Source organism: Lactuca sativa, chromosome 2 (genome assembly GCF_002870075.4).
Source record: "Lactuca sativa cultivar Salinas chromosome 2, Lsat_Salinas_v11, whole genome shotgun sequence".
NCBI classification, from domain to species: domain Eukaryota; kingdom Viridiplantae; phylum Streptophyta; class Magnoliopsida; order Asterales; family Asteraceae; genus Lactuca; species Lactuca sativa.
The window spans coordinates 130,593,385-130,601,716 of NC_056624.2; the positions used below are offsets into that span (position 1 = coordinate 130,593,385).

At 30.0% G+C, this 8,332-nt stretch overlaps 1 non-coding gene across 1 annotated transcript; it reads right to left on the reverse strand.

Annotated features, from left to right (window-relative positions):
• Nucleotides 1–7,839: 7,839 nt before the first annotated feature.
• LOC111898685 (small nucleolar RNA R71) lies at nt 7,840–7,945 on the reverse strand. The gene has a single exon (XR_002852665.1). It is a non-coding gene; the product is annotated as a small nucleolar RNA R71 (small nucleolar RNA).
• Nucleotides 7,946–8,332: the final 387 nt, after the last annotated feature.

An 8,332-nucleotide genomic window follows, 5' to 3' on the forward strand; every position in this document is an offset into this window, starting at 1 on the left:
GGTTTTTCTAAAAAGAATATACACATGGATATCATAAACATTTACCAAGGTTTGTTATAAAAGAATTTTCTCATACTTATGTCATTGACTATAATTCTTAACATACTCATGACATTGTCTATGATCAAACCTCTTTGCAGGTTCTTATGTTTAGATTAACAAGGATATTATTTATTGTAACAAAATATTCTTAATATGATATATGACAAATATATTTTAAGAAAGACAGTTTTTGTTAATAGACATCTACTTGAAGATATCTTGCTTATCCAAGAGGTTTTCTTAATCCATGTTATCCAAACAAAATGTGTAAATATTAAGATGCACATGTGGATATAAAGAAAATATCTCTAGGTAAGAATCCCTATTTTAATATACAAATAAAGGTGTACTTTTAAAACAAAACGAAGATGACATTTCTGTTTACTAAGAACTAGTGGAAGCTATAGTGATATTTCTAATCTTTTATGAAGCAGACATACCTAATCATGAGAAATTACATTATGACCGTGCCAAGCTTTTTCATAATGACTCAGAATGTGTTTCTATGATCAAAGGCTTACGAAAGACAATATACATCATTGTAATGTAAACTCTATAGAGACATATAAAGATGAATGTTAAAGGTTTAAGATGTTTATGCATATATTGACAATGTCTTCAAAAAGATCAAGATACAAGGTGGCTTTAGAGAAATCTTGGCATTCCCACAAGGCACTAAGTTTGACCTAGCCTCAAAAGGACCATGTGTTGGGTTTTCATACGAAATAAAAGTTTCTTTTTCATAAAAACCGGAAATAGAAGACTTTAAAAATAACAAGTTTATTTTTAGTACATAAGAAAACCAAACCATGATGGATCCATTTATAGAGGTTAGAATGAAATAAAAACAACTATACGATGTTTTAGAGTGAACCTTTAAAGCCTTTGAAACCACTTGGTTTTGGGGTGTTGATGAAGATAGAAAAAATCAAAGTGTATGATTTCTCAACAAGTATCCACCACCAAGATTAAGGAACTTGGAATGCTATTTCCTTCTTGTATTCTTGAGTGTCTTAAGCCTTTAAGTGCTTGAATCAAATAAGCACTAAAGGGAATAACTCAAAAGCTCTTCTAAACCACCAAATTATCTTCAAAATAGAGAGAGGAAGGAAAGAAGAGAGAGTTTCGCCCATGAGCTTCAAGAGAAGAAATGAGACCAAAAACTTGCACATTTCTCATACATATGGCACTATTATATAGTCCATGAGAGGTAAGGGCTAACCATTAAAATAATCTAAAGTAATGGTAGCCTTTAGAAGCATGGGAGACAAAAAGTGGAAGGTTGGCAAGCAACCTCCCACACCTTCATCATACTTTCGGCCCATGCTCTTTTTATATGAAAGATTCTTTATTTTTTATAAACTCAAAGTTTATAAAATACAAAATTTAAATTTAGGTAAAAGGCAAAAGAATCCAACTAGTCCAAAATGTTGTGCATGACTTATTAATTCATACCATATGAAATAATAATTAGTAATACTCTCTTATAATTATTATTTTCACAAAACAATAAATAATCCCTAATTAAAATATAAGAATTGATATTATTTATTAATAATCACATTAATAATACATATACAAAATGTGCCAACTTGATAAAGGTGTGACCCTATAAGATCATATATTATTAGCAATATCACTCCATAATGATTCTTAGGCATAAAGATCCAACACCTAGCACATAGGTTTGTGCTGGATATAATGATTTATATTTCATTTACATGGAAAATGAATCCATCATTGATGTCATGTTATGCATAAAACTAGGATATAATTACGTTGTTAACATATCATAAGATACCAATTGAACAAGTGGTTAACTCAATGGACGACTATTAGAACATTCTAAAAGTACTTAAGATGAACTAAGAGAATGTACATGAGATAATAAATTTATAAAAATGATCTTTATATGAAGAGCTACACATGATGTTAACTTCAAACACACACACACAAACGCACGCACGCACACACACACACACACAGACACACACACACACATATATATATATATATATATATATATATATATATATATATATATATGTGTGTGTGTGTGTGTCTATATATATATATATATATATATATATATATATATATGAATTGTTACCAGATTATGACTTCATTATGGAATAAAGAGTAAGTTTTGTAGGAATGAGGTCCAAGAAACACAAAATTACAAAGTATGCTAAATAAGAATATAGTACTTCTATATAAGTTAAAAGAAAATATGATTTGATGAATGAGTTTATTGAAAAATTATGTTGATTTATTCTATTAAAGAATCATATAGAAAGCTTTGTGACTTCGAGAGTATTCTTAAACAAGATAAGAAACTCTATGTCACATAAGAACACCAATGGAATTCTCTAATATATTTAACTATAATTAGAGTAATGTCAAATATGGAGATGATAGTATTCGTAGAATTCACATAAATTAAATTTAGTCGAACCCATTAGTAAAGTCCTTCCTTTTAAGGTAAGTATGACTTATCGCATTTCAGCTATACAACTTCAAGATTCTATAAATGGGATTTTGGTTTTAGTTCAATATTTGGATAGTGGAACATTAATACAACAAATATTATATTATTTTGATATATTGGCATACGGTCATCACATAAATATTTGTCGTGTTCTACATAAACATGTTTAATCCTTGAATAACCTTATTCTTCAAATAGTTCATAGTCAATCATAATTATGGGATAATTATAAAGTAAGACTAAAATGAATTTGATTGGTCGAATTTTACTAGATGAAAGTAGGCAAGTGGTTGTAACCAAGTTTCGTAGGTACTTGTTAGAGAAGTACTATAGAACGGACCCTTGTCAAGATCATCTTATAAATCATAGTGATAAGTGATACTTGGTTAAAAGGTACTATCTTTGTATATTTAACACCAAATATACATATGGGGACTTAAGTGTAACGACTGTTATGCTTTGATATGGTCAAATGCAGATCGGTAACTAGGTAGTTATAGAATACTTTTTCAGGTATAGGGTAAACCATGCAAGAGGCATATATACTTAAGATGGAATTTGTTCCTCTTATGTGTTGAGATTTAGGCAGCTATTGCGATACCCCAAATTGAACACGAAATGAAATTGAAAGTGATACAAGCCTTATGTTCAACAAGATCTATATGTTGGATTAAGATGTCTAAGCCAGTAACTAAATTGGTATATTCTTGTAATTAGAAGTAAAGCCCTTTATGGGTTTCGCTCATGACCAGAAATAGCTAGAAATGATATTAAGAGAGAGAAGTATAATTTATTAGATTACTATATGATTAGTAAACTAATTTGAAATTATGGGAAAAAGATTTGCTAATATATTATGTGATTAGTATATTAATTAGAAATAGACAGTTGATTTGTTGATTTATTATGTGATTAATAAATTAATATGAACTCAATTATTAATAACGATTTTTCTATTTTTTATGATTAATAAATTAATGTGAAATCAATTACATTTGCTTAATATTATTCAAAATTAGTATGGAATTATTATGGAATTAATTGGAATAATTAATGGTGCAAGGGGTGAATTGTAATTGCCCAATAGTTGAATAAAAGAAGCAATTCTAGAACCCTCCATGGTATGGACGGTTTTGTAGGTTTTCTTAAGGTTTCTGGAAGCCTACTGGTTACATAATAGGAAAAGATTTGAATTAGGAATAAATCTTTAATATAATTAACTCAAATCTTGCTTTACATGCATGTTACCTAAACTATAAATAGGACACCTTGGATTTCAATTTTTTGACCACGTTACCTAAAGGCATTGGAACAAAATTCCCTTCATATCACATATCTCCTCTTCATTCTAGGGTTCCTGGTTTTGGGTGTTAGCCATTTGAGGCATCATCCTTTTAGTGGTTGTTTTCCAATGAACTTCAAAAGTATTTGATTTGATTATTTTCTATAACAATCAAAATGTATGTAACCCTAATCTTTATGATAATTTCGATTTTCATAGTCTCTTTCTAGGGTTTCTTTGTTCATAGGTTATTACTATCAATAGTAAAAACATAGATCCTTTCTAGGTGGTATGTGAACATAAGGATTTAAGTTTTTTTCTGCCACGTGAATTTTTTTAATAACCTAGAAAACTATCAATTATATATAAGAAATGGATATCTTATAAACTTTCAAATACATCAATTTAAGCTTTTAGCTTTAGGGAATTGGATGTTGATGGATGACATTCTTTAGCATATGCTATTAGTGGAAGTGAAATGTTGCTAGATATTCACCATTATATATATATATATATATATATATATATATATATATATATATATATATATATATATATATATATATAGGAATGAGTTCTATGGAAAACAAATAACTAGGGCAACATCTACCGGAATCAATAATCAAATGACACATGTCCATTTCTTTCTTCACAAGTAATGTATTGTAGAAGTTATTGTGAAAGTGATGTGTTGTCATGTTTTCATTGGTTCAAATATGTGTTGCCCTAATCATTCATTTTCCATATAACTCTTCCCTATATAGGAATATATATATATATATATATATATATATATATATATATATATATATATATATATATATATCAATCTATTATGAGTCTTTTGTAAGTGAGAGATTGAAAGATCTTATATGGCAAAGAGTCGTTATACAATGATATTGCTAATAAAATATAATCCTATAGGGCCACACCTTATAGGAAGTTAATATCAATTGATTATTAATAAATATTAAAACACACCCACACACACACACACACATATATATATATATATATATATATATATATATATATATATATATATATATATATATATATATATATCATAGAGTATGATTATTAAAGTTATGAACAAACTTTTGGATACTTTAGGTACCGAAATGTTTACAACTCAACTAACCAATTATAGGGTAAGTAATGGGCACTTGGGTTTTGTCCTATTCCTTCACAATGGTCGAAATATTGATGGTATGGTGTAGGATTGCCTTTTCTTATTTTAATTCGTTATCGATGCTTGTAAGAAAGGTGCTTTCTTTTTAGCTTTATTGTCCCTCTTACCTTTATAGTCTAATATATATTAGCTAGTGCATGAGTTGAGAGGAGTTATTTTTTTTTTTTTTTGAAAACTTTCACATCTCTTTTCTCTCTCAGAATGGTGAAGTTTAGAAGGGTCATTCCCTTCTTCATCGCTTGCTTTTTAGTGCAAGATTCAAGCCTTAAAGTTTTTCTTCTTTTTAGACATATTTTGTAGATGTATTAAAGCTGAAGAACAACATTTTAATAAGTGTTTAATAGAATATTTTGGTATTGAAAAGTTTTATTGGTGGATACATTATAGAAAGCTTAATTTAGAGCTTAAAGACATCTTTCCTAATTGCCAAAAGGAACCATAGTCTTCAAAGGCTGTTTCACTTTGTTCTTCTTTGGTTATGTTTAATCTTTCTAAGTTCTTGCAAAATGATCCTCATTGGGTAATGATATTTCCATATTTATACATATTTTTAGGCATTATTTTAATATATTTAAGCTATATTTTGCTTAAAAGAAAATATATTTGGTATATATTGAGTTAAATTACATTTTGCAGCCAAAAAGGACAATCTTGTAGACAAAGGACCAAGCTTGAAGAAAGATGGAAACTTGGAGGTCAAAGCTAGCAGCAACACGGAAGAAGAGAAGAAGTTGTGAAAAAATTGCATGCCACAATGTGGAAATCAAAAGGCCTTGACGTGGCCACTTGTCCTGATGTAGAAGCTTCCAGTGACTTGGGGCATATGCGTTTTAAGTGTTGACCACGACAAGACACCTATTCCCCACACCGTTGCAGCTATGTTTTTGCTATCTGTATAAACCAGACTATAGGTCGAATTCTAGAGTTTGGCTTTAGGATTAAGATAAGGATTACGAATAAGAACCCTTAAAAAAAACCCTTAGAAGTGAAGTTTTCATTTTCCAGTCAAGCTTTGAAGAAAATTGAAAGAAGATCATCATTGAATCTTTAGGTTTCCTAGATTTTACCATGTCTCTTCTAGTTAACTTTGATTTTATTATTGTTTCTGCTTTAGATGTGGGATAAACACCTTATACTTATGTTTGGTGAAGATGAACCTGATCCTTATGTGTTGATTTTGAATTCATGGATGTTTTATGTTGATTTTACTTATGTTTGATAATCAAAATCCTAACATGTTGAAATCTTAGATTGTATTGCTTATTAGTCATGTTTTATGTAATAGATGATCATTCTAGTTGCATGAATTTGATACCTAATTGTTTATGATCATAAAATAATTAGACATAGTGATTAATAAAATCCTAGGGTTAAGTAAATAAAAGTTAATAACTTTAACTGTGTTAGTGAGCATAATTATTCATTAATGTGTGCTTGAATTACTTGTCTTGACCTAGGATAGGTAATTTATCAATTTATCAATTTATCATTCATAGTCCGATTTACGCTTGTATGAATTTGGTTTTTAACTTGTGCTTAATCATTGAATGGTAATTCACATTTTGGTACATCTAGGTATTTAATCATACTATCTAGTAATTTAAATAATTGGTAATTAGTGTAATCCATCCACTAGAAATCAACCACAGGAGAAGGGAAAATTTGAACTAAGCAGAAGTACACTTTAAACTTGTAGAAAAAATCGTTTTCTTTGCTTGTTTAGTTTTAATAATTTATAGTTATTTGAATTAAGTTAATGAACTTGCAAAATTAGTAAAAAAACCCAACATAAAGTTTGTTTTCTTAGTTAATTAAAAGTAGTTTTTTGATTAATTAAATTATATTCCATGTGTATGCCACCCAACTTACCTAAGCTATTCTATAATCCAACTAGGTACTCTACATATAGGTTCATAAATTACTTAAGTTAGTTAGCTTTATAAATTTTAAGGTTGATAAGTATACTTTGTGCAAATGAAGTTTTTGTCGCCATTTCCAGGGAAAAGTTTATTTGATTCTTATTTTAATTACTTTTAGTTATTCAATTCCTTTTGTGGGGTAAAAGTCGCAAAAAGTTATTTTTCTGCATTAATTTAATTTTTATGCTTATGCAGCAGCGACGTTGTGGGCGCCTTTGCCACGTTGTGGGCACTAAACAGACAGTTCTTAGTTTATTTATTTGTATTCATTTTACATGTATTTGTTTTTGTTTTCATTTTTTCAATGATTTATGACACGAGGATCCAAAACTCCAATCGTCCATCACTCAAAAATCCAGAATCAGTTTTCCACAAAAAGAAGGATAAGAAGGTTGACGAATCAAGTAGCACTTTCCAATTTGACACGTACAAAAGCATTGAGTAGACTTCAGATAAGAAAGAAACCCGGTACGAGCCATATGTAGAAAACAAGGAAGATTTAGGTGAAGAAATAAAAGGCGAGGGATCAGATATGACCGAAATTACAGATATGACGATGGAAGAATACAAGAAGTTGATCCGTAAGGACAACGGACCGGGTCTTTTACAACCCGAAATTCCAGCAACCGCAAAATTCAAACTCAAAGGGCATATCCTAGCCATGCTTAAATGTATCATGTTCTTTGTAAAGGATCACGATGACGCCTTCGAACACATCGATGAAGTCATAGACATTTCTAACTACTTCAATGTTACACATGTTACTAGTAATGCGGTTTTACTAAGGATGCTTCTAGTAATGCTTACTGGAGATGCAAAGATTTGGTTCAAGTCACTCTAACCTAGAGCTATTCAGACGTGGGACAATATTCGTAAAGCATTTATAGAGCAATTTAGTCCCCCTTCAAAGATTTCCAAACTAAAGAAGAAGATTACTACATCCAACAAGAAATAGGTGAATTCTTATACGTAGCTTGGGAGAAGTACAAAGGTCATTTAAGAAATTATCCTCAACATGGCTTGAATGAGCAACAAGAGGTGTCTAATTTCGATGTTGGGATGAACTTGACAACGAGGCAACTCCTTGATTCTCAACGACCAACGACTAAGAAGAATTTGACTACAATTAAAGAGTTACTTGAATACTTCACGAAGCACTCAAGAGAATACCCTAACCCACGAGAAGATGCTACAATAGATAAAGGAGATAGAGGAAATGAGAACTTAGGAGCAATAATGGCTAAACTTGATAATATGGATTGGCTAATGACTTAAATGGATCAATCTATACACGCCATAGGAGTTGGATGTGACAATTGTAATGGACTGCATTTGACCAAATATTGCAATACAGATGAGAATGGGAACCGAAAATCCCAAGTATGCTACTCGAGTGGGGACAAGTAAGA